The 27,320-nt window shown below is 34.3% G+C and overlaps 1 protein-coding gene across 7 annotated transcripts in view; it reads right to left on the bottom strand.

Annotated features, from left to right (window-relative positions):
* ATF7IP (activating transcription factor 7 interacting protein) overlaps positions 1 to 27,320 on the bottom strand; it is a 134,597-nt gene that overhangs the window by 88,024 nt on the left and 19,253 nt on the right. The window contains exon 2 of one of the 7 annotated variants that reach the window (XM_073020504.1): positions 24,826 to 25,079. The exons of 4 other annotated variants lie outside the window; for them this stretch is intronic. The gene's annotated coding sequence lies outside the window, so the exon portion shown is untranslated. Of the gene's footprint in view, positions 1 to 4,854; positions 6,438 to 22,862; positions 23,109 to 24,825; positions 25,080 to 27,320 lie in introns of those variants that run through there. 2 more of the 7 variants (XM_037990313.2, XM_007967734.3) reach the window with 2 other exon arrangements.

Raw genomic sequence — 27,320 nt, 5'->3', positions numbered from 1 at the left:
TTTAAGATCACTGGTAAAACCTATCTACTCAGTAAATGAGACCTGAGAGTAGACTCCCTCCCCAGTTTCACCAGCCTGTTGACTACTTCATGTATTAGATACAAGAGTATTACCAGCAGTTTTCTAAGTATTAAATTATCTCATCCTTAATTTAACATAGCAATTAAGAGCAGAATTCACTCAACAAACTTAGAAGAGGATTTCCTCAACCTGATAAAGGGCACCAAGGAAAAACCCACAGCTATCATACTTAATGGTCAAAGACTGAAATTTTTCACCCTAAGATCAGAACAAGAAAAGTTATCTGCCCTCACCATTTCTAGTCAGCATTGAACTAGAAGTTCTAGCCAGGAGAATTAGGCAAGAAAATGAAATAAAAGTCAAACAACTTTTTGTTTGTTTTTTTGTTTTTTGAGACATGGTCTCTCTCTGTCACCCAGGCTGGAGTGCACTGGCACGATCTCAGATCACTGTAGCCTCTGCCTCCCAGGTTCAAGTGATTCTCATGCCTCAGCCTCCTGAGTAGCTGGAATTACAGGCGTGAACCACCAAGCCTGGCTAATTTTCGTATTTTTAGTAGAGACGAGGTTTCACCATGTTGGCCAGGCTGGTCTCAAACTGCCAAGCTCAAGTGACCCACCTGCCTCAGCCACCCAAAGTGTTGGGATTACAGGCATGAGCCACCATACCCAGCCAAAAGTCATACAACTTTAAAAAAAAGAAAGAACTATTTTTATTTACAGATAATAAAATATCGTATATAGAAAATAGTAAGAAATCAACTAAAAATTTATTAGAACTAATAAGAGTTTAACAAAGTTGACTATAAGATTAATATATAAAAATCTATTGCATTTCTATATCCTTGAAACAAATGATCCAAAAATAAAACAATTCCATTTACAATAATATCGAAAATTATTTTGCCAAAAGTACAACACTTAACATTCTGAAAACTATAAAATACTGTTGGAGAAATTAAAGACATAAATAAATAAAAGACATTCCATACTCATGAATCGAAAGACTCATATCCTTAAGATGTCAACACTCTTCAAATTAAAGCTACAGGTTTAAAACAATCTCTATCAAAATCCTAGCTATTTTCTTCGCAGACACTGATAAGCTGATCCTAAATTTAATATGAAAATGCAAAGGTCCCAGAACAACCAAAACAATCTTGAAGAAGAAAAATAAACTTGGAGAACTCATACTTTGCATTTTCAAAAGTTATTACAAAGCTACAGTAACCTAGACAGTGTGGCACTACTAGCAAAATGACAGGTATATCCTTAGGATATATTTTGAAACAGAAATAAACCCTCACTTTTACAGTAAATTGTCTTAGACAAGGGTTGCAAGACCTTTCAATGGGGAAAGAATAGTATTTTAAACAAAGAGTGTTGGAAAAACTGGATAGCCACATGCAAAAGAATGAAGTTGGACTCCTATTTCTTGCCATATACAAAAATTAATTCCTACAAATGAAAGACCTAAATTTAAGAGCTAAAACTAAAATCTTAGAAGGAAACACAGACATAAATCTTCATAAATTTGGAACAGGCAATGGTTTCTTAGATATGACCCAAAGAGAAGAAGCAACAAAAGAAGAAGAAAAAAAAAAACAGTGTAACTGAACTTCATCACAATTAAAACTGTTCGTGCTGCAAAGGAAACCACTAAGAAAGTGAAAAGACAATTCACACAATGGACGAAAATATTTGCAAACCATATACCCAATATGAGACTTGTATCTTGAATATATAAAAGCTGTTACAATTCAATAATAAAACACCAAATAACTCCATTTTAAAATGAGTAAAGGACGTAATAGGCATTTCCACAAAAAGGCTTTTTTCTTTTTCTGTTTTTTTAAAAAATTACTATTATACTTTAAGTTCTGGGGTACATGTGCAGAATGTGCAGTTTTGTTACATAGGTATACAAGTGCCATCGTGGTTTGCTGCACCCATCAACCCGTCACTTACATTAGATTTTTCTCCTAAAGCTATGGTTTTTATAAGTCAATAATTCACAGGCAGTAAACGTCATTAGTCATCAGTGAAATGCAAGTCAAAACCACAATGAGATAACACCTCACACACACCAGGACAGCTATAATCAACAAGAATAATGAGTACCGGTAAGGATACGGATAAATTGGAGCCTTCATACAATGCTGGTGGGATTGCAAAAAGGTGCAGCTGCTTTGGAAAACAGGCAGTTCCACACTATGTGAAACACAGAGTTGTCATACGACCCAGCAATTCCATTCCTAGGTAAATACCCAAGAGAAATGAAAACATATGTCCACACAAAAACTTGTGCACGAATGCTCTATAGAAGCACTACGCATAATGGCCCAAAACTGGAAACAACCTAAATGCCCTGTGACTAATGAATGGATAAATAAAATGTGGTATATCTATATGATGGAATATCATTCAGCCATAAAGGGAATGAAGTACTGAACATGCTACTACATGTGTAAACTTTGAAAACATGCTGAGTAAGAGAAGCCAATCACAAAAGGCCACATACTGAATAATTCCATTTACGGTATTCCCCGCTTATCCACAGAAGATACATTCCCAAACACCCAGTGAATGCCTGAAACCGGATAGTACTGAAACTTATATATACTGTGTTTTTTCCTACACGTATAAGACATTTAACTTATAAATTAGGCACAGTAAGAGACTGACAATAACTAACAATAAAGTAGAACAATTATAACAATACACTGTTCGTTTCACAAAAGTATAAGACAGTTCTTACTAAAGATCTTAGCAACCTCAGCATACGATTCCTTTTTCTTTCCTTTATTAAGTCAAAAACTTTAACCTTTTCCCTTAAAGGAAGCACTTTACAGTTTCTCTTTGGCATAACCAAATTGCCAGCATCACTACTCTTGCATGTTGAGGCTGTTATTAAGTAAAATAAGGGTGACTTTATGACAAACATTGTGATATCAGCACAAATCTAATAACCCAGACATCTCCTAAATGACTAATGGGTGGGTAGCGTCTACAGTATAGACACGCTGAACATACTGGACAAAGGGATGGTTCGTATCCTAGGTAGGACAGAGGAGAATGGCATGAGATTTCATCATACTACTTAGAATGGTGCCAAATTTAAAACATGAATTATTTATTTCTGAAATTTTCCACTTAATATTACCCACAGTTGACTACAGAGAGCTAAAACCACAGAAAACAGAACTGTGGAGAAGGGGGTACTACTGTATATGAAATGTCCAGAATAGGCAAATCTATACAGACAGAAAGTGGCTTACCAATTGCCTAGGGCTGGAGCGCCTGGGAGGAAATGAGGGTTGGTTGCTAAAGGGTACAGGATTTCCTTATAGGGTAATAAAAATGTTCAAACATTGATTGTGGTGATTACACGACTGTGAATATGCTGAAAACCACTGAATTATACACTTAAACAGGTGAATTGTATGACATGTGAATTGTATCTCAATAAACTTGATATTTAAAAAAAAGAATAGCAGAACTTCAGTCAAGTGTTTTTCATTTATTTTTAACCTAAACCCCTTTACTGGGTCACACTTCCAACATGGACAGAACAACTATACCAAGAGAACCGAGTGTTGGTTTATACTTTAGAGCATTCACATTTTTAAGCCAACAAGTGTATCTGTAATTATATTGATGGTGAAAGGCAGTATGTGTAAAATAGCCACAGCCTTGTTCTCTTATGTGCTCATCTTGGATGAGGTCATTACTCTTTTTCCCTGTCCTTAAATGGTACGTAATTCTACAGTATGCTCATCTTGCAGGATTGCAGTAATGGGCATAAAATACCCATGCAAGATATTTAAAAACAAAAAAGGAAGCAGTACTAAGCATGACACAGGTGACCCCTCCGGGAGCAAATATTAATAAAGTCTTCTACACATAGAAAATGCAATTAATTATCTTTTACCAAAAAGACTAGACAGTCTTAAGTGAAACAAAAACATTATCTTTTATTATAAAATGGTACTATAACCAAAAGGCCTTATATGTAATTAATGATAAATGTTTTTAAATGAGGTATACTTCTTGAACTTTCTGATGTTACATATGGCTTTATCACACTTTATCAATATTGTTTTTATTCATATGGCGTGTTTTGTCACCATTCTCTGTATTTGCCAATGCTCTAAAGGTATCCTTTAAGACATTTTTATTATAAATGGACTCTAATACTACATTTGTGTATTGTTTAATGGAACACTGACATTTTTTTTACCAAGTATCCAGTATAAAATTACTGCTTCTTTCAAATTTTAATCTCTGTCAAATCTCAGGAAAAGTTAATACATTTTAAGTGTCCAAAGCTTTGACATTAGAAAACATCTTAAATGTGCTGATATCATGATGATGTGCCTCTGAGGTCATTTCACAGAGAACAAAAAAATGAAGTATTCTAGTATAATATTAGTGAACTACATACTGTTGAGCACATAGAATACAGGTAAGTATTGGCTAAAAGAATGATGCGCTATATACACATAACTGACATCTAAAATAATTCCTACATGAAAAAAACTATTATTTTAGAAAGCAAAGACGATAATCTAGAACATTTTAACAGACTTCTAAACTAGCATGCTGGCATGTTTATATACAAAAAGTAATAAAATATACCCACTTATAAGTTGCCTAATAGAGGCAAAACACAGCAGCATTAAAATCAAATACACAAGAGAGGCATTTTTCAGCCTTTTATAAAGCTTGCTTAGTTAGATTTCCCATTTCAAAAATAAAATGCCCCTTCAAAGGAAATCTACCTTTGCTTCTTACTACGTACTGATGAAAACCCTCTTTAAAATAAAAAACATACCCCAAAGGGAGCCCCCTGCAGCCATCTTATCAGTTCTTTCACAGCAACAGAAACTGAAATACAATTTGCATAGTCACTGTGGTTGGCTAATAAAAGCAGCATCATGTAACCAATCAGGAAGATAGAAATTAGACAGCCATAAGAGAAGAAATTTTAAATCTGCCTGGCAACAGCCTAAAAATAGAAACAATATGCTAGCAGGAATCTTAGAATAGATGCGAATATAAAAGCAAAACTTCCAGCAAAAACACTCCATTTTCTTCGAAAAAAATATGTGCCTTGCATTTCATCACCTAAAATATTAACTTGACACCTTTACTTATTAGGTGCCAATTAAAGAAATGAATGTTAAGCTAAATAAATGGGCTACTTTCAAGAAACATGCCATTGTCCATATATATTTGTGGGTGTGTGTGTGTGTGCAAGCGCACATCAATACCTATATATTTAAGTGTTTTTCTATTTACAGAAGAATCATAAAACACTTGAATCACAGTCCTAATACATTAAAGGTTCTCTAAAATCTCAAATTCTAAACAGTACTGCAATTTTCCTAGCACTTTTTTTCTATAATTTTATGAGTCGATGAGATTTGTTGGTTAAAAAAAACCGTTTAATATGTATTAAAAATACAAAGCTTACATAACTTACCAAAGCAGACTTCAAAATAAGGTAGGAAGTATGCCTTATACATTTTTTAACACAAACTTCTTTCCACAAACAGTAGTGTCTTATACATAGTAGGCATTCAATAATTATTTTCTCAATTAAGTTAAAATAATTTCTGTCAGTTAGAAAAACAAATTATCTTATGATTGTGTCAAGTAAAAGTTAAACATGCACATAAATAATCTGTACAGCACTGCTATTTTTGATTTTTAAATTTTACCTAAAGTGTAATAAAGTTGACAATACTTGAAATTTCTTAGTCCTTTACCCAGATAACAGAATGCATTTTATCATTCTACCTTTCCAACCTAATAATGCTTAATAGGCATGTCTCTCTGTACAGTACAAATTTATTATGGAGTGGATTTTAATTCCTAAACATGGCAAACAATGTATAGTCTAATATAACATCATGAAGAGGATTACAGATCAGTAGGAAATAACCAAATCAAACCAAAAAATAAATAGATAAATAAGAAAGAGAAAACAAAAAGAAAAAAAAACCCAATCTTTTAATTTCAAGAATTTAAATTACAGTTGCTGAAACAAATGGCTGGTTTGACAGCCAAGTCATGTTAAAACCAATGCTATTTATTAAACTACTTGTTCCATGCATTTCTTGTATCAAACTAACCAGTAGTGTGTTTTGATGAAATGACAAATTAATTTTTAAATGTTTTCTTTGGTCACTACTTGTTATCCAAAATGCAAAGTGAATTCATATACTTGACACTATGAAACCCTTAAACACTTAATATAAAAATTATATGTAGAGAACTTACTTTAATCATGAAATAAAGATTAGAGACAATGCCTTTAAAACATATAAGAACACATAACCATTTGAAGTAACAAAAAGCTCCAGTGGAGAAAGGGTAAAAATTATACGAGTAATCCACTGACTGATGCTCTTTTTAACCGAACATTTAACAGTAGTTAGATTTTAAAATGAAATTTAACCAAGTTTTTAAAAACATTGGCCAGGCGCGGTGGCTCACGCCTGTAATCCTAGCACTTTGTGAGGCTGAGGTGGGTGGGTCATGATGTCAGGAGTTCAAGACCAGCCTGGCCAAGATGATGAAACCCCATCCCTACTAAAAATACAAAAAGTTAGCCGGGCGTGGTGGCAGTGAGTTGAGATCATACTACTGCACTACAGCCTGGGCGAAAGAGCGAGATTCCATCTCAGAAACAAAACTGTTATTTTAAACACTGGTCTACATGAAAAGTAGCTTAGTTTATTTTACTTATTTTTTTTAAATGTTACATTCATATGCAACAGATATCCAAAATTTAACCACATTATATTTATATCTAAAATATCTTAAAATAGATCTTAACTTATACTATTATCCTCACTGCAAGGAAAGCAATATGAATAAACCCGAGTCACAATTAGTGAAAGAGTGTATCACAAACATATCAGATTTTGTTAATAAAGCACTACAGGCCAGGCACGGTGGCTCTCGCCTGTAATCCCAGCACTTTGGGAGGCTCAGGCAGGTGGATCACTTGAGGTTGGGAGTTCGACACCAGCTGGCCAACATGGTGAAACTCCAACTCTACTAAAAATACAGCAATTAGCCAGGCATGGCGCAAACATCTGTAGTCTCAGCTACTCAGGAGGCTGAGGTAGGAGAATCACTTGAACCCAGGAGGCTGAGGTTGAAGTGAGCTGACATCACACCACTGCACTCTACCTCGGCAACGAAGCGAGACTCTGTCTCAAAAACTAAAAAAAAAAAAAAGCACTACAAGTGAGAACATTTAATAATCCCACATATCAAGTATCACTTTAATTATGTCTTGGTATTTCATATTTTCTTTATTAGTTTTAATACTTTTAAAATAATTTTTGCTTATACTGGTCAGTTCTGTTTCAAGAAAAGCAAGAAGGCATCATGCTTGCAAAACTTTATTCAAAGCAGTTACACATCACATACCAATCCAAATCTGAGGGAAACTGAATAATCAAGGTACCTTAGAACAATTAGTATAGCAACTAAAATGCCTTAGAATAGTTTAGAGAGTTCCAGGAACTTCACCCTGGATCTCTATCTTATTTCTAGTCTCTTCCCCCTGCCCTACTAAAAACCCACAGGAGTTTAAAGTGGCAGCTGAGATGTCTGGGTGCAGTGGCTCATGCCTATAGGTGGGAAGACTGCTTGAGGCCAGCAGTTCAAGATGAGCCTGGACAACATAGTAAGACCCTGTCTCAACAAAAAAATTTTTTTAATTAGCAGGGTGTGGTGGTGCACAGCTGTGGTCCCAGCTACTTAGGAGGCTGAGGTGGGAGGATCACTTGAGCCCAAGAGGTCAAGGTCATAGTGAGCCATGATTGTGCCACTGCACTTCAGCCTGGGCCACAGAGTGAGATCCTGTCACTTAAAAAAAAAAAAAAAAAAAAAAAGTGAAAGAAAAAAGACTCTTAATCCTCTTCCATATTATGGAAGAAATCCAAATTCCTCTTTGTACCAACTATTTATCTTCTATAGCAGAGCATACTGCTGGTTATCCCTCCTTGTAGATCTAATTAAAATTATTTTTTATCACAACTTTTCCAGCCAATTCTATTTATAATTCTACATCTTCCTTCAAAGAAACTTACACTTTTGATAGCAAGATCTCTGCTACTGGGCATACAACAAAGAATGAACCAGCACCTCCAGTGGCAGCAAAAGAAAAAATTACATTACCACTCTAAATTTTTCCTAGCAACAATGCCTAAGAATACAATCTACTTGTTTCTCACAAATGTCTGCAATCGACTTAGTTTCATAGGATGGGCTGTTAAAAACTATTAACAAAAGTTTAATATATTTTAAGGAAGCACGGAGTTCTTTATCCAAAACCAAGAACTGCCACTTAGTTTCATCTTTTAGAACCTGAAAAAAAATCTGTAGAGTTCTGACCAAAAATTCTATACTATGGAAACTCTCTTAACCTCCTAATCATCGTATCAAATAAGCCAGTGTTCTCCATCCATTCTACAAATATACTCACTGATACCTATGGTCCTCTGCTCTCAACTAAACCTGTTCATATAAATTGTGTTTGTTACTAAACTTAGTTGTACATTTTTTAATAAATTACAGAATTCAATTAAATTTTGTGTAAACTGATGAAATATAAGTGCAAAAAAAAAGAGAGTTGTGAAGTATGTAACAGTAAGAGAGACCAATGCAAAAAACACACACACATACACACACCAGGGTGTGATAGATCTTAGGCAAATCATTTAACATCATTAGGTCTATAGCTTTCCATGTGAAATTAAGGAAATTAAATTAGAAGACCTTAAAGAATCTTTCAGGTTTTTTGCTGATAACATTTTAATAAAGTGTACTTTAAAATGTACTGTTTAAGCAATAATAAAGATAGGTTGATTTACTCATGTATTCAATATTCATCAAATGCCTATGTGGTCATGATTATAGGACAATTTTTAAGCCATTCTAAAGAAATGATGTGATGAAAAGTACAAGAACATAATCTAATAAAGTGTTCCTGTATGTAGATTTTAACGTAAATGTGGAAGAGAAATATAGCAGTAATACAATGTATGGATATTGTTCTACATGTATGACCATGAAAATTAGGAGAAGTTCTGTTCTCTAGTCTCTATGAACTGCCATGTCTCCATTATAGACTGCTCAGTCTTGGGGGGGGGAAAAAAAAAAGCTTCCAAATGTGTAATTACAAAGATGCCCATATTGTCTTCCTGATAGGGTTAGTATTACCAATGTTTATGAGCCAGATTTCTGAAAACTGACTCTGCATTAAAAAAAAAAAAAAATCACTCAAATTCAAGTGAGATGGGGGGGAAAGAAAAGAGTATGCCTTTCTTTCCAATCTCAATTTCAATTGCACTTCTGCTCATAACCCTATTTATAATTCAGTTATAGCCACAAGACTTCACAAGTAGTTGCTAAGCAACAGCAGCATGCTGAGTTCAGGGCTATTGGAAATCTGGCTCTCTGCCACATGAAAATATTTAACTGAGCCTAGAGCCTCCAGAATTAAAAAAAATTTAAAAGGAGGAAGAGGAGAGAGAGAAGCGGGGGAGAAAAATTCCAAGGAAATTCAGTGATAAATGCAGTAAGCCACCAAGTACATACAACTAAGCTCTTTTTGAGAGTTCACAAATGCAGATCTAGGACCTTATTTTGGCATTTCCAAATACCATATTTCTCTTCTAAATTTTTAATCATCTTTTCTACTGTTGACATAAACAGTCTGAAGCCATTTGGTAAACAGAAAAAAGTTCGATCAGCCACCTCACTGTTAACAGCACAACAATCAATTCAATAAATATACTGTGCAAAGAACAGTGCTTAGAGAGACTAGAAGAGCAGTTTGTGGGGCCTGACTGTGACTATGTCAGATCATTAAAGCCAGGAGGCAAGAAACTACATATTTTCTTCGAATTCTTGTATCCCCATATTCCTGGTTAACTACTAAAAGATGATATTAACGTCTCTATCCTAAACTGCACTGTTTTTCCATTTTAAATACCTTTAATAATTTTTAAAGCATAGTAGGAAATTTACTGACAATATAAAAATGGTAAACAAAAATTAACTCTTTCTTAACAGAAATTGAAAAGACACTAATGTTTCAACACTCATTCACTGATAAAAATTAAAATTAAGCACGGATAAAAATAAAAATTAAGAACATAAAAATCATTCCTTAAGCTGATAAAGATCACTTCAAACTAACAAGAAATTCTATAATAATACACCACAGATATTTCTCTTCAACCCAAAAAAACACCATAGTAATAAAACACCACAGACATTTCTCTTAAACACAAAAACAAAGGATATGACACTATATTCAATATGTTGTGACAATCCTGCGCAAAACAGTAAAAGCTCAAACAGGAGTCAAAAGATACAATAAAGAAAACATTCAGGCCAGGTGCTGTGGCTCCTGAATGTAATCCTAGCACTCTGGAAGGGTGAGGTGGGTGGATCACCTAAGCTTGGAAGTTCAAGACCATCCTGGACAACGTGGGGAAACCCTATCTCAACTAAAAATACAAAACATTAACCAGGCACGATAAAATCCCAGCTATTCAGAAAGCAGAGGCAGAAGAACCGCTTGAACCCAGGCGGATGTTGCAGTGAGCCGACACCGCGCCACTTCACTTCAGCCAGGGTGACAGAGGGAGAATGTCTCAAAAAAAAAAAAAAAAAAAAAAAAAAAAAAATCAGAATGGCAAGAAAAAGGTATCTAGAAACACTTACATGACATGTTAGAGCTGTCTTATGAAATGTTAGAGCTAAGACTCAACGTAAAAAAAAATCAATTCTTCCTGGATAAAATTTATTAGAAGTATTGTCAGGGAGGTGACTAAAGAAAAAAAAAGGAGAATTTTTAAAACTATAGCCAGGCATGGTGGCTCATGCCTGTAATCCCAACACTTTGGGAAGCTGGGACAAGAGGATTGCTTGAGCCCAGGAGTTCAAGACCAGTCTGGGCAACATAGTGAGATGCCACCTCAGCAAAAAATTAAAAAATTAGCCAGGTGTGGTGACACGTGTGTGTGGCCCCAGCTACTTGGGAGGAAGTCAAGGCTGCAGTGAACTATAATCATGCTACTGCACTCCAGTCTGGGTGACAGAATGAGACTCTGTCTCAAAAAAAAAAAAAAAAAGAAAGATGAAAGAAAAAAAAGAAAAAGAAAAGAAAGAACAAAAGAAAAAAGAAAAGAAAGAAAAAGAAAATTCCACCTAGGTATTTTGTAGCATGACAAACTTTTAAAATTTAATCTGAGGGCAGGTACGGTGGCTCACACCTGCAATCCCAGCACTTTTGGAGGCCGAGGCGGGCAGATCACGAGGTCAGGAGTTAAGAGACCACCCTGGCCAAAATGGTGAAACCCCATCTCTACTAAAAATACAAAAATTAGTGAGCCCAGCGCCATTGCACTACAGCCTGAGTGACAGAGCGAGACTCCATATCCAAAAAAAAAAAAAGAAAACTTAATCTCTAAGTGAAACAATGCTAAAAACAGGGAAAAACCTGAAAATCAAAAGTAATGAGGAATGTTTGCCTTCTCAAATGTGACAGCATATAACAAAGCATTATTATCATAAGTACAAAAAAAAAAGTACAACAGAATAATTATCCAAAAGACAGACGCAAACAATAAAAAATGTAACTATGACAGAGAAGTATCACAAATAAGGAAGAAAGGCCAGGCGTGATGGTTCACATCTGTAATCCCAGCAGTTTGGGAGGCCAAGACTGGCGGATCACCTGAGGTCAGGAGTTTAAGACTGGCCTGGCCAACATGGCGAAACCCCATCTCTATTAAAAATACAAAAATTAGCCGGGCGTGGTAGCAGACACCTGTAATCCCAGTGACTCAGGAGGCTGAGGCAGGAGAATGGCTTGAACCCGGGAGGCAGAGGTTGCAGTGAGCCGAGATCGTGCGACTGTACTCCAGCCTGGGTGACAAGAGCAAGACTCTGTCTCAAACAAAAACAAAACATAACAAATAAGGAAGAAATGGATTTTGAAATAAATGGTGGAAAATCGATCAAAATAGCAGTTAAGTGCAATAGCAAAGACACTGGATATAAAATTAATAGAAATATTCAAAGGCACAGAAAGTACAAGTAACCACAAGTTAGGAGAAATCCTTGAAAAAAATGGCATAGAGCTATAGGATTAGTATCCAGAATAAAAAAGAAAATCTATTAGTGAATGAAAAGGACAAACAGTTGGAAAAAAAATAAAGAAACGTGAGCAGCCAATTCATGAAACACATACAAGAAAAGGCATTCAACCTAATCATCAAGAAAAGACCAAACAAAAAGAGAAAATCCATTTTTAAACATCAGATTGGCAATTATTTGTGGTTAGCATTAATACACAGAAATGAGCAGTCTTATGTACCATAAGCAGAAGAGTTAAGTGTCATATCCATTTCTAAGGACAAACAAGCAGGAACTGTGCATCATTTTGACATACCAAAGGACCTCTAAGGTATCTATCTATGTACCAACATGTTTTACAAAGGAATGTATCAGGATGCCTACTGCTGCACTGTCATAGCAAACACAAAAATAAAAACCCTTAATATCCCAGGCATTAAAAAAGAAAAATCTCTGAGAAATATTGTCAAATGTACCAAAAAAGCAGACTTCTTAGTAATTAATAGTGCAAATCCCAGGACCAGAAATACCTTTTTAAATATTAATCGTATTATTTCCTGGTTATCTATCTAAAATATGTATCTTCTCCTTACCTCAGTATCCTCATCTATGAAACTGAAATAACAAAGTCTGTCTTCGTGGAAATGTTATGGAATTAAATGACATAATAAATAGAAAGTACTTAGATACTGTAAGCAGTCAATAAATGTTCCCTGTTTTTATGCCATTATATTTTAAAACACACACACACACAAATCTAAACATGTATACAGGCATGCAAGTGATATTTTAAAGACTAGAAGGATGAATGTCAAACTAGTTAAAGTACCTCACTTACACAGAGACAAGGGGATACAAATAAGAGACTTTCAATTTAGACCTGATAGGCCAGTGTGAATCATCACACGAAAATACACTCATGTAATTGGTATTTGAACAGTTAAGTTCATCAGACATTCTCTCTTCCATGCTAGTGCTAAACCAGGGCAGCACTGACATTTGTGAGCTAGAGTAGTAACTTATATAGACACTAGGCCCCCAGAGAGACATGGAAGCTACCATCCCAAAGACAAATTACCAGCATAACCCATGTGCAGCAAGTACCACTTGCCCACCACTCACAGTCACCTGAACCATCAGCATCCAGCCAAAGTAAAACAGGAAATCTCAAATACCAAAATGAATACATTCAAGAATTCAAATGAATACATTCAAGAATTCAAATACATTCAAGAATTCAAATAATTCAAGAACTCAAAACAAAAGGTCAGGTGCCAAACCCCACAAAAAACACTAGCTAATTAGTAGGAGAATAAACAGAAGACATTTTAAAATAGTATATTAAAAAATCCTCTAAGTGTATGAGAAGTTATTACACCCACAAGAACAAACACATAAGAAATATACCCAAAAGCAACAACTTTCAATTAACTCAAGTTTCAGAAAAAAAGAACCAAGAAAAAAAGGAGAGAAAACATAAGAAAAAAAAAAAAATCAGCAAATCTGAAAAAATACACAAGTTTTCCAATAATAAAGGCCTACTGAATCCCAAAACAGACTAAATTAAAACAAGCAAAATAAAATTTTTTTGACACCTAGGCATACTGTGATAAGATTTCAGAAAATCATTATAGGGAAATATTAATAACTTAGAGTATCATTTAACTACAGAAGAGAAAGAATTAAACTGGCATCAGACTTGTCATCAGCAATACTGAAAGCTAAAAAAAAAAAGTACCCTCAAAATTCATGGGAAAAGTTATTTTCACTGTAGAATTCTATAGCTAGCAAAGCTAACAATCAGCTTGAGTGAGGAAATAAATATATTACTTCTAAGCAAAGACAGAGAACGCAGACCCTTGGTAAAACAATTATAGATAAACATAAGTATAAGACAAGACAGCAGAAGACCCTATGAAGGAATTCAGATAAGGAAATTAGCAAAGTTCCAAAGGTAAAACTCTTGAGCAGGCTGAAATAACTGAGGATCAATCATCTTTAAAATAAAAACGTTATTTATGCCAGATAATTGCAATGTGTAAGTTAACAAACTAATAAGTTGCAGAATATGGGACAAAAATAAAGAAAATTATCAATCGGGAAAAACCTGGTGGGTTTCAAGCTGTGTAAAGCAACAAAAATATCATTAGCTATGCACTATAAATGAGACATACCTTAGAGTAATACCTTAAAGGTTGAAATAGAAGGATAGAAAATGATACACTAGGCAAATAGTAACCCCAAAAAAGGGTAGGTATACATATGAAACCTATATATGACATATAAAAAAGAACTCAAGTTGAAAATCAAGTAATAGAACAAAAAAAAAGATATGTCCTATTGATAAAACAGGTTTCAATAATTCAGGAAAAAACTAACAAATTCACAATCAGAGATAAATCTATGGATGAAGAAAACAAAACAAGGAATGAACATCCTATTAGCATGCCAGAATAACAGAACAACAAATAGAACTGTATATCCAATAAACCCAAAACCAATTTTTTTACAAATATAGCCAATGTACATTAATATTGACCATGTATATGGTGACAAGAAAATCTTAACAAATTCAAAGACAAAAAAAAAAAAAAAAAAAAACACAGAAGGCTACATTCTCTAGTCATAATGTAAGAAATATACCAACAAGATGACAGAAAAATTATCTCCTTATAAAAAAAAAAAAAAACTTTTAGAGGTAGAAGGAAATCAGTGATAAAATACCAACAAAGTACTAACAGAATACGACCTAAGGAAATCAGCCAAAATGATATTCAGATTAAAACTGATAGCCTTAAATGCATATATTAACAAAAAACTCAAAAACATTAATAAAGGCAAAAAGGTATAATCCCAAAGCATGGAATTACAATAAAAGCAGAAAAATTATGAAAGAAAACAAAAGAGCAAGCAATCAAGGAACCAAAAGCCAGTTCTTTAAAAACACTATTAAAACAGAAAAAAACCTTGCAAGGAAGATGGAGACAAAGCATACTAAATATAATGAACAACATTAGAAATTACTAAGAAAACATAATAAGGTAACATAGTTGTTTCAAATATTAAAGTATATTAAAGTTTATCAATGCCTGTTAGGGAAAGACTGAGGTGTTTTAACTTAATGCAAACTCAGAAAATCCAACAGCTCAAGGTGGCTACCAGAATGCTAATGCAAAGTTAAACTGTAGAACAAACAGCCAAGGAGAAGGGGAACATTTTTAGAGTAATTATGTTTGGTTCTGAGCATCACAGATAAAGAAGGACTCAATAACTGTGAGATGACCATGCTAAAGAATGCTCTGGAACAGTATGTTGTATGAGGAAATGTTGGGGAAAAATGAAGGATATTGATATTTAGCCTAGAAAACGTAAGAAAATTTTAATGAGCTTTCTTTAAATAGTATCTGTCATGTAAAAGACATAAAAGAGAAAGAGAGCTACAGACAGACAGGAAGTGGGGGACTATCACAGGCAAAAATAAAAGTAATGAAAGGCAACTTCATCTCAAAATCAACAAACGTTAATTTGTTTGGATGCCCAACAAAAGAAGAAACTGCCTTATGAAATTAGAGACTCTGCCTTCCATCATTAGAAATGGTGAAGTATAAACTACATAATTATCTGTCAGGAATATCAAACAGTAGGTTTCAGTGCAAAGAACAGTATTAGAAACTACCTGAAATACTGTATACAAAATTTTAAAATTCTTTATAAGCATACACTTTCATATCTTTACAGTAATGGTAATATATTATTTTTATTGCAATGGAATTGTGTATTTTTGTATATAATATTTCAAGCACAGAAAAAAAGAATAACAAATGACTATGTTCCTTTAACCCAGGTTAAGAAATATTAAATTTAATTGATTTCCTAATTAATACATTCATTTTAGACTTTTCATTAGTTAATTTCATTTTGAAGATTTTGAGATTCTACATTGCTTGCTAAATACATTTTGTTTTTTAAGAGGAACACAAACACTTTTTAGGAACTCAAAGATTTTTAAACTACAAATTTCGGATCATTCACACTCAACTTCAGTGGCCTCAAAGACTATATATACCTTTATCCTCATGACTTTGTTTTTTTGGTGTTTTGTTTTTTTGTTTGTTTTTGGTTTTTTTTTTAGAGGCGGAGTTTCACTCTTGTTGCCCAAGCTGGAGTGCAATGGTGCGATCTTGGCTCACTGTAACCTCTGCCTCCTGGATTCAAGCAATTCTCCTGCCTCAGCCTCCCAAGTAGCTGGGATGACATGTGCACGCCACCATGTCCGGCTAATTCTTTGTATTTTTAGTAGAAATGGGGTTTCACCATGTTAGTCATGCTGGTCTCGAGCTCCTGACCTCAGGTGATTCGCCTGCCTTGGCCTCCCAAAGTGCAGGGATTACAGGCGCGAGCCACCACGCCTGTAATCATACTCATGACTTTTATCTTTGTTTTGGTTGTCTATATACAAAATACACCTCTGTCCTACTATCCCTCATCTTTCTTTGCTATGACCTCCAACTCTAACAGCATTCAATAAATTCCTGTTTTTGTCTATCAACTCTTTTTCTCTTTGTCTATATTTTAAAAACCAACCCATCTCAACTATCTTCCCTGGGCAGCATTCCCCTAACCAATATAATAGCACAAGAGAAGTTTGAAAAACTTTTTCCTACTGTTTCAGATGTGTATGTCTTCTACACCAAGAAGCATGACCTTTCCCGCACCCAACCTCAAACACATTAATCAAAATTGATTTCTTTCTACTATTATCATTTTGTCAATCATAGTGAAATTGTTTACTGAGATGAAACACACACAAAAAATGTTGCTTCTATACTCAATAAAATACATGTTTTTTTTTTTTAATCCAAGCAACATTGTCAAAAGGCAACAAGTAAGGAACAGTTCCTGCCCCTGAAACATGAGTATGGCTTCTATTACAGCTGGCCCCCAGTTTTAAAGTATACAACCATGTAGCAATAAGTGACCAAACTTTCAGAAATTAGAGAACTGGAAGTCCCACCTAAAAGTAACACTTTATGGTTACAGAAAGAGCCTGCTGCTTGACTTCTAAAGAGGGAGGGAAAGAGCAGAGAGCTGCCTAACATAATTCCTTTCTTTGATACACTTCTCTAAGCTATCTCACTACCACTCTTCACTTGACTCTGCTATTCAACTCTTCACACCCACCCTCCAAAAATTATTACAATCAGTAATGTATCTCTGGCCATACTGATACGAATGAACACACATATTGGCATTTCTTTATAAGCATACACCTTCGTATCTTTACAGCAATGGTGTTATTTTTATTGCAATGGAATTTTGTATTTTTGTATACAATATTTCAAGTGTAGAAAAAAAGAATAACAAATGACTGTGTTTCTTTAACCCAGGTTAAGAAATATTAAATTTAATGGAATTCCTAATTAATACATTCATTTTAGACTTCTAAAATTCACTTTATTAAAATAATAATAAATTTAAATATAGAGAAATGGAAAGAATAAGGGTGGAAGTAGAAAAACTGACCAAGTTATATGTATAAATATACATTATCTAATGTATGTCAATGAGCCATATTTGAAAACATAAGCACTCTGATTTGTAAAGGTGAATTCAAAGTGGTAAATTTAAACTTAAACTTTATACTTAAGTGAGGTTACAAAATGTCATCTCTCTGCATGTACCAGTTGGTGTCACTACAACTGAGAATATACTAACAGACTATAATGAAAAGAGATCTAAAACTGATTTCTATGTAATATGAACATATTGTATGCATGAGTAATAATCACATATGAAGTCCACTGTTAGTTCATTTCAATTCAAATGTGAAGGAATTTTGAGAAGATGAAAATTACATTTTAAAAAATACCAAATCCAAATGTGGCATTCAAAATCTCCTGAATATTAACATTAAACGATCTACCAATCCTGTTTTCATTAGAACTAAAAACAAACAAATTTTTTAAAACTTACCAATGGTGAGAGAAAAATATAAAGCCTGGGGGGTAGGTGTCACAGAAAAAGGACCTGAATCTCTTACCTGTGGGCAGCTTGACACTGTGAAAAGGACTTCCTCTTCTGTAAACCACTGCTACTTAGTTCATTTGTATAAACATTAAAAGCTAATGCAGACTTCTAGGTAAGCCTTCTTGAGTCTAAATTTCTTGTTTGATTCATATTCATTAAAAAAAAAAGAATATAGTAGGTTGGCTACATATTAAAATTCCTTTCAAACAGTGGTTCACATCTGTTGGGTAGTTTGTGCAGCATACATCCCATTTACCACAAAAGCCAAAAAACGTCAGACAATATGTCAATGAAGCTCACAGAACACACAGAGTATATCTTCAAAATGACTATTTCAAGTGAAAATGCCTAGAATCAGAATTCTTTGTACTGCTTTCTATGCTGCCAACTATTAGGTCTGCAGCAACTGTGTGCAGTTAAGTACCTCCCACATATTACCCAATAGTATCAATAGGCATAAATCTATAAAAGAACTAAAAGCTTAAAAGGCTTATAGCTTCTCACTATTTCACATATTCACTGTCAATTGTGGTCTCACTACTGCTATTCTAATGTATCAACTCTGTTCTTTCAGTCCAAAAGGCTGAATTCTTATACATTCCAAACAGAAAATCCATGACACATTTTATTTGCTGCCCCAGCACAGCCAGACTGCAGTTACAGCTAGCTGGCGCCAGTAAGAACAATTTACATAAAGCAGTCCTCATTTCATGACCAAACTAAAGGAGAGTACTGCTGAGTAAACCCTCCCCATTTGTTCCCCAACATGTACTGACTGGTTCTAGAATATATCTAGTTATCTACTTACTAATATAATTCAAATCCAGGTAATAAAAGAAAACCAATTTATAATTCTTATATAACTGAAATTCCACCCCCCACCACAATAAAAATATTTTTAACTCTCAGAGATATTCAAAAGCCTTAGCTTACTTATGGCACAGACCACGTAAATTCAATGGCTGCTGTTTAACAATCATTAAAAATTTTACAAATTATAATTCACATTACCTAAAAGCTATCCTCATTCTACTCTACAACTACCTTTCAAATTTTAACCAATCAATTAAATAGTAAACATCATTAAGTAGATTTGCTCTTATAAGTATATTAACATTTCACCAAATAATAAGCATTGTGTACCTTCAAGTATCACTATTATGATGGTTAAACAATTCAACACATTTACCACTAGTTAATATTACCAAAGCATATGCTCAGTACCAAAACCTAGGCATATTAAATTAAGAACATCTTCACAAGAAAATATTCTGTCTGTGCCACATTCTTTTCAAACCTGTATCATTCATGTATTGTTTTCACTGGCCAGATATGACAAGGCAAGAGTTGAGTCATTATCTGTAAGGCCTTTTTAAAAAATTTTTATTTAGTTTGTAGTTAATTTATGATCTATTAATATATAATTCTACTCCATTACCATTTTCGTTAAGGCTATAGCTATATTAAATTTCATTTTAAAATAACAATCCGGAAACTAATTTAGTCCCACATCTGAAATAATAAAATGAAAAGAAGTACTTAAAATGCTAACTAGGGGTTATCCAAAATATTTCCCGTATTTCTAAATCTTATTTTCAGCTATCTTCAACATAATTCTTAAGTTACCCCTATTACATAAAAAAGATAATGGGGCTATAAATGAGGGGACTCAAAGTTATTATTTATCAATACAAATGGTAGAACTTATACAGACAATCAAAAATATTACCTAGGTTATCAACGATAAATTTTCTCAAACAACTATATTCTCTTCTCAGGATCTACAACCCACCAGCAGCAGATGAAGTGATGGGAACAAACATAATGATTTAATTTCATGCAGTGTACACCATATCAATTAACTCTTGGTTGGAGGAAAGGTCTTATATCAAAAGAGCTTTCTAAGTACCATATACTGATCATAAAATATGAGTTGAGAAAAAATATATTAGAAATAATCTAAGTATTGAGAACCGAATCTAGAAGTTAAAAATTAAAAAAAGAAATCACTTATTATATACCTTATAGTTTTAATTTTGGTCTCTTCCTACTTGTATCATGCATCCAACCATGAATAAAAGTATTTGAAAATCAAAAGACCTAAAATCGTTCAGTCCAACATAAAATATAGTGTAAATAACATGGATGTAAATATTTTTAAGCCAAATAAGCTAATTACTTGAGAGTGAATTAATTCATCAAAACAAGCTGAAAATCTCCACAACACGCTTACTAAAAGTCCTAACAATGGCAACTGTTGATCTAGCTCACTGCTCAAATGAATACAGTAAAGACTGGTGTTTTATTTTCAACCCATTATAGATCAATGCTGTTGTAAAATATGGTGGCAATGAATTACTTGAAAAATGAAATTTAAAATAGGCATATAAAATGAGTCTTAATTGTTTTGACTCAATCGACATAAAATTACATTATCAGATTGATGTAAAAATTTCTATAAACTCTCAATTTCAGTTATCTCACAGAGGACCAAAAGCAAACAGTTCTCAGACTGATCACAGGCCACATTTTGAGTAGTGCTCATCTAGCTCTTAGATACCTATTCTACCCTACCCCACAGCATTCATAATCCCTAAGTATTTGCAACCTTCTCTCGTATTTATTGTCTGTGTCTTCCCACTACCTCCACAGTGTAAACTCCCTGAGGGAGAGCAAGGATCTTATATGCTAAGCATCAAACAGTACCTGGCAAATAATAGGTGCATAATAAATAGCTGTTAAATTTGTTGAGTAATTGATCAATTCACAGTCTGTTTTAGTTTTCACTCTACCATGCTGCCTTTGCACAAGTAAGAATTCTTATTTTGTCCCCTTTAGACTCTTCAAAGTCTTCACTTGGAGATTCTAAACACCCTGCTCTCTGACATTTTTACTGTAAATTAGTCAGGTCCCTAAAAATGCCCTCTCCCTAAAGATCCGTTTCCAAACTACCCAGTAGACCAGATTTCTCCCAACCCCATTCTTCCTGAAATAATGATTTTTAAAAGAAAAAAACAAAGATCTGTGCTAAAGGGAATCTTGTGAAACAAATGCAACCAATACTTAATTTGTGCTACACTTCACTAGTTGTTTTATATTTGTTATCCTAATTTAAACCCCAATATTAGTTCTTTATGATAAACATTATTCCCATTTTAAAAACAAGAAAAACTGAGGTTCTGAAAATAAGTAACTTGCCTCATTCCATAAAAATACCTAAGACTTGGCCAGGCGTGGTGGCTCACACCTGTAATCTCAGAACTTTTGGAGGCCAAGGCAGGTGGATCACTGGAGGTCAGGAGTTCGAGACCAGCCTGGCCAACATGGTGAAACCCTGTCTCTACTAAAAATACAAAATTAGCCGGGCATGGTGGCGCACGCCTATAATTCCAGCTACTTAGGAAGCTGAGGGAGGAGAACTGCTTGAATCCGGGAGGCGGAGGTTGCAGGGAGCTGAGATTGCACCATTGCACTCCAGTTTGGGCAACAAAAGCGAAACTCTGTCTCAAAACAAACAAAATACCTAAGACTTATTGAACACATAATCATAAATAGGTACTGTACTTTGAACACTATATATCCATTTTTCAGATAACCTATAACTAATGAGAGGAAGAACATGGATTCACCCCGACACTGCTTGACTCAAAGTTGGTGTTCTTCCAACAACCCCTCTCAATTAATGATCAGGGATAACACAAAGAGGTTAAATATTCATCTAAAACTACATAATTACTTAATAACAGTATCAGAGCAGAAATGATCTTTTCCTAACTTCTATACTAATGTTTTCCACTATGTATGCCATGATACAGGTACTTCTATATCCAACAAAGGGATATACTAGGTCAGACAGTTCTACTGGCAGTTGGCTAGCTGTATCTGGCTTACTTCAGAAGGAAAGACAGATTCCCTCAGGCAGATGCAGAAGCAACTCCTCAGACCTCTCTCCAGTGTTAAGGTCCCTCTTTCATTAAACTGATGAAGATTTACCAAATCAATTTGTGCTGTTTTCACAATTTCCATATTCACATATTAATGAATAATAACAGACGGTTACAAATCATCAACAGAGAACTCTTTGTGAGAGTTCTAACCTGGGCAATTAAAAAAACAATCACTTATTTGAATAGACATTAGGCTTTCTCCCAAATCACTTTCTCTTTTCAAAGTGTGAAGAACAGTAAAGCAGGGGAGTCACTGTTTCCTGTGCAAGTTAATCACTTTTTCAATTTTCTCTAAAGCTGAACTCTAACTAGTAAACATTTTCCAAAAAGGCGTAACAGTCTTTGAGTTCTTCCTTAGAGTTACCAATGTCGTGGTATTATTTGAATGTTAACAAGCTGGCTTTCCTCTGGGAAATGTGGAATTCAAATTTAAGTCAGATCAAGATTATAAATTATCATGCTTCATGCATCATCAAGGTAGTCTTCACATAGCCACTGTAAATGTTAAATTAATAAATGTAAACAGTAGTAAGTTTTCAAAAAAATAAAGTTTGTAATGGCCTAACAGCCATTATCTAATCTAGTGTACAGTTAAGAAAACGTTCTATTAGGACATTTACTCATTATTTTAAGTGATAAAACTTCTTAGCTCAACTAATTTGAGCAAAAATCTTTTATAAAATGTTATTTCATTTACCTGTTCAGTAAACCGCATAGCTTGAATACACTTTAACTTTTTCTTATTCAGTATCACCATTAAGAACATCAAGTTGATAGTGATGTCCTTTAACACAGTGATAACATTTAAACAGAACTGATTATCACATAAAAGATCTCAAGATACTTATGTTTCTAATTAGCATTTCTTTAATCTCTTCACTTTCAATCAATTGTTACTTGTTGTTATGTCATTGGATCTCCTTCATTTGGCTCCCATGGCACTCTATAAAAAATTAGGACAAAGTGAAAGGTTACAAAAGGTGCCACATCTTCTAAAGAGTAAACTGACTTTATATATTCTAAGTCTCTCCTACCAAGTAAAGTAGGCTACATTTTACTTATGTTTACCTTCTTTTGGGTTAGAAGTTGTATTTTAGATATTTAAGGCTGCCAATAACCTATCAAATACGTATGATAGATATTTAAAAGGAACTGTTTTCCAAGGCCACACAGGTAATGTGATTCAGTGAAGAGGACCAGAGGTGGGCAAGAGGAGGCCCTATCTGAAGGAGACAGCATCTATACTCAGTTATATAGGTTGTGATTCTCAAGCAAAAATGTTGTTTGCTTTTCAAGAGGCAAGATACCTAGATTTTTAGGTAAAATCTGACAACTTTAAATGTTAACAATTAGAGAAATGGGCTAGTGGCTAAAGAATAAAAACAAGAATAAAAGTGTTTGCTGGCTGCCAGTCTGTAGCTCTGAAAATGAATTTTTCTGAAACAGAAATTACTGTTTTTATGATTCTCATTTGTACTGAAACACAGGAAACTCTAGGCCATGAATTCAAGTCATGTTTTTAGATAAGTTATTTTCTCACAGTATATTTGAAGAACTCAGCCAGACTATACCCAAAACATTTCTCCTACTCCTCTAAATTCTGTAATGTCAACATTCTATATTGGCTTTACTTAATAAATACATCTGCCATATCCATATACAACAAAGGATGGCAAATTTATGCTAACAGAGTAGGTCCCAGTACTACAAAAATGAATATATAACATTACTAAGTGGATATAGTGTTACTTAGCACTTCTTGCTTCTGAGCATGAGTTATACAAGAAATTTCTCATAGTTTTTAAATATACACTGATCCAATCACACTTGAAAAGGTATATGACACTTGAGAGGCAAATAAACTGAAATGCATTTGGATATTACTGAGAAAATTAGTATGCAAGATTTTTGCAGAGTATTTCAAGATACTATTCTGAAACATTATGTAAATTGATTCTCAGCATATGCTTGCCAAATAGATAGGAATTTTGCCCCATTTTATAGATGAAGAAATGAGAATCAAAAAATGGAATGAATGTAGGGCACAATGCCTCATGCCTGTAATCCCAGTACTTCAGGAAGCTGAAGGAGGCCAGGAGTTGAGGCCAGGAGTTCAAGACCAGCCTGGCCAATGTGATAAAACCCCGTCTCTACTAAAAACATAAAAATTAGCTGGGCAAGGTGGTACATGCCTGTAATACCAGCTACTCAGGAGGCAGAGGCACAAGAATTGTTTGAACCCAGGAGGTGGAGGTTGCAGTGAGCTCAGACTGCCACTGTACTCCAGCCTGAGAAACAGAGTGAGATTCTGTCTCCAGTAAAGCAAGAAAGGCGACTGGGCGCAGTGGTTTACACCTATAATCCCAACACTTTGGGAGGCCAAGACAGGTGGATCCCTTTAGGTCAGGAGTTCAAGATCAGCCTAGCCAACATAGTGAAACCCTGTCTCTGACAAAAATACAAAAATTAGCCAGGCGTGGTGTGGGCGCCTGTAATCAATCTCAGCTACTGGGGAGGCTGAGGCAGGAGAATCACTTGAAGCTGGGAGGTGGAGGTTGCAGTGAGCCAAGATTTCACCACTACACTCCAGCCTCGGCGACAGAGTGAGACTGTCTGGACAACAACAACAACAAAAATTAGCAGGGCACAGTGGCTCACACCTGTAATCTCAGCAATTTGGGAGGCCAAGGCAGGCAGATCACCTGAGGTCAGGACTTTGAGACCAGCCTGACCAACATGAAGAAACCTCATCTCTACTAAAAATACAAAAATTAGCCAGGCATAGTGGTGCATGCCTGTAATCCCAGCTACTCAGGAGGCTGAGGCAGGAGAATCGCTTGAACCCGGGAGGCAGAGGTTGCAGTGAGCCGAGGTCGTGCCATCACACTCCAGCCTGGGCAACAAGAGTGAAACTCTGTCAAAAAAAAAAAAAGAAAAGAAAAAAAAGAAAGAAAAGAAAAGAAAATGGAATAAGCTTGTCAACGTCAGAAAAAGGTAGGAAAAACAGTATTCAAATTCAGGTTTGGACCCTTGGCCAGTGTCACCACCCTAACATTTCTCTTAGAGGCTTACGTAGATGAAATTGTTTATGAAAAAGAGTAAACAAAAGGGAAGAATTTTAACAAGTGACAAAATAACATCATAAAACTTCAATTATTCAGCTCCCAGATTTATTATGCCTTTAATTACCCAGCATAATAGCTAACCTGGAACTTGGAACAGAAAATTTGAAAACTATCACCAATCCCAAAAGTAATCATCTCAGTAAGGGGTAATTTATGCTTACAGTTGCAAAAATGCAACACAGCAGTGAAAGAATTAGCAATAATATCCTGAGTAACCATAGGGCGTTAGTATTTCCTCATGTGCAAGTAATAATCTTGTAGAGGGCAGGGGTAAATATTACAGTTAGCAATAGAAGGCAAAAAGACTGAGTTATTAAAATTTCCCTAAGATCTCACTCAAGACCAATATAAACTGTTCAGTAATTTCAACATGGACAGTTTTTCTACCTTATATAAAATGTTTTAAATACATGTATTTTTAAACACTAGAGTCTCTTCCCCTCCCACTCTCGCCACCAAGATAGTGAGCTGTTATTACTATTAAAAGGCATGAAAATAAGAGTGATTAAGGTCACAGCACATTCACTTTTCTATGTCATGTTCACTCCAAGGATAACCTTGCTGAAAGGAATGATGAATAGAATCCCTCAAACACACTAAAATGTTTTTCTTTTTCTTTTTAAGGGACAGTTCATATGACTGAATGATTTACATAAATTAGTGTTCAAATTATGAGAATCGACTATGTCATATAAGACAGTCCTAAAGATTTTGCAGTGTAGTGACTAAAGTGAAACAAAAATGCTAAAGCTAATGATGAAACTGAGATAAATACTGATCCCAGAACACATTTTAAGCCACTAAATAAATGGACACTGAATCAGTTAGGAAAAACAATTATTTTGTTTTAAAAAAAGTAACGAAAACAAATATAAACACAAGGCTATGACAAGGCAACAATTTTAAACTGTTAAGTCATGTACATATAGATCTTATATTCCATCTTCATGAACATCAAAAAACAACATAAAGAAGATACATTCTAGAATAATTTTCAAACTGAATTCCACTGTGCCTTAAGAGGCCAAGGTTCTACAAACAAGTGAACTAGATTTGGATCTAATATAAAATTATAATTGTCAGATATGATCTTGTTTCAAAGTTTTGTTTATCTTAATAGCAAAATTATTCTCATTTTATTAAATACACATGGCATATGAATAAGTTTACCATATAAAATAAGTACATAACAATAAAATATTACATGTGTCCTTTTGTTTCTTAAGCCTTGCAGAATTAAGCAGAAACCATAAGTATTCCTTTTATATACTGGAATCCTCCCTAAGAGTTTAACTTGCAAAAAGTTTCTGTTTTTAGAAAGCTGCTCTACTCAGAAATTTAGAACTTACTGCTCTATGTCATATAAGTCAGGGATATATTCTTAATACTCTACGGACAAAACCAGGAGTATATTATACCAGCTAAAAAAGATTTTAATAGGTACTGCAATTTAAGTATTGCTGCTTAAAGTATGCTTTTTTTTTTCTGCTATCTGAAATACTACGTGAATAAGAATTTCATTATCCCATCTTTCTGGTTAACCACAGACTTACAGTATCTCAATAAACATTTCTACTCCAGAACAATGTTAAGAAAGCTTTTTAAATTTTTTGAAATTAAATTTACAAAATCATTGAGCTATATTTCTTTTAAATATACTACAGGTTTAAATTAAGACTAAAATGAACATAATAATATCACTTAATTAACTAAAACAACTGAGTACTTCAGCTCTGATGGTATCTGAATACATTAGATATATTTTTTAAGAAGAGGTATCCATGACTAGATGTGAATTTATTTCTAAATTCAAAATCTGAATCTGAATGCCAACTTAAGCAAAAAGTAATTTGAACAAAGAAGTAAAGCAGCATTAAAAATATCTAAGAGTTGGATACTGGGAGGAGGCAGCATGATGAGAAAGAATTGGAACCCATAATGCCAAAAAAAGATTTTGGACAGTATTAAAAATTTTTTTTCATGCTTTATATAATTACCCTTCTTCCCAAAAAGCTTCCACACAATACCTC

This window comes from Chlorocebus sabaeus, chromosome 11 (assembly GCF_047675955.1).
Source record: "Chlorocebus sabaeus isolate Y175 chromosome 11, mChlSab1.0.hap1, whole genome shotgun sequence".
In the NCBI taxonomy this organism is placed as follows: Eukaryota; Metazoa; Chordata; class Mammalia; order Primates; family Cercopithecidae; genus Chlorocebus; species Chlorocebus sabaeus.
Note: the sequence above shows the minus strand (reverse complement) of the source record. Positions and strands in the feature narration are given on the sequence as shown.